This window comes from Danio rerio, chromosome 5 (assembly GCF_049306965.1).
Source record: "Danio rerio strain Tuebingen ecotype United States chromosome 5, GRCz12tu, whole genome shotgun sequence".
Classification (NCBI taxonomy): domain Eukaryota; kingdom Metazoa; phylum Chordata; class Actinopteri; order Cypriniformes; family Danionidae; genus Danio; species Danio rerio.
Genome location: NC_133180.1, coordinates 32,058,319 through 32,059,026, shown reverse-complemented (window position 1 = coordinate 32,059,026; position 708 = coordinate 32,058,319).

The window sequence follows — 708 nt, the reverse complement described above, 5'->3', positions numbered from 1 at the left end:
TAACGTAGCATTCAAATCATTTCAGCCGCAGATCCCTGTAGAACCACAGCGTATCTCCATAAACAACTTTTCAATTTTAGTTGTGGTCACAGTAATTCAGATCTTTGCTGTTCACAGGAGTGAAGTCAGGACGGCTGCCATGACGACTGACTACCGCACTGAAGGGGAAAAAAATCTAGTAAATAAATAAAAAAATTAACTGACTGGAGCATAAGGAAAGATGACTGGGAGACATGGCACACATCACTTGTCCTTTCTAGATGACATTTCCTTCTCCATCCATGGAGAAAACCAACATGTTAAATCACTGTTATGATATGCAATGAAGCTAATATCCACTGGGTGTGTTAATACTGAAAGCCTCAGGACTGTATAGAAACAATTTTGTAAGGTTTTTACCAGGTTTACAGAGTTTTCGGCAGCACGTGTTTTACGAACAGGGTAATGTACAGTATAAGCATGCCACCCATATACAACTGTAGATATTTTATTGCTTTAAAACTTACTGGCATGTATTTTTGTATTTTTATCTTCTGTTGTTGAGATTTTAACTGTGACTTTTTGATTTTTGTGTGAATTTAGTTGTAAATTGTCAGTGAACCATGCTGGGACTATCATATTTTGCTTTAGGCCATTCACAAAATGCTGAGCCAAGAAACAGAAGTCTGTTATTTTGTTACTATAAAACTTTGTGTATTTCCATTGGTC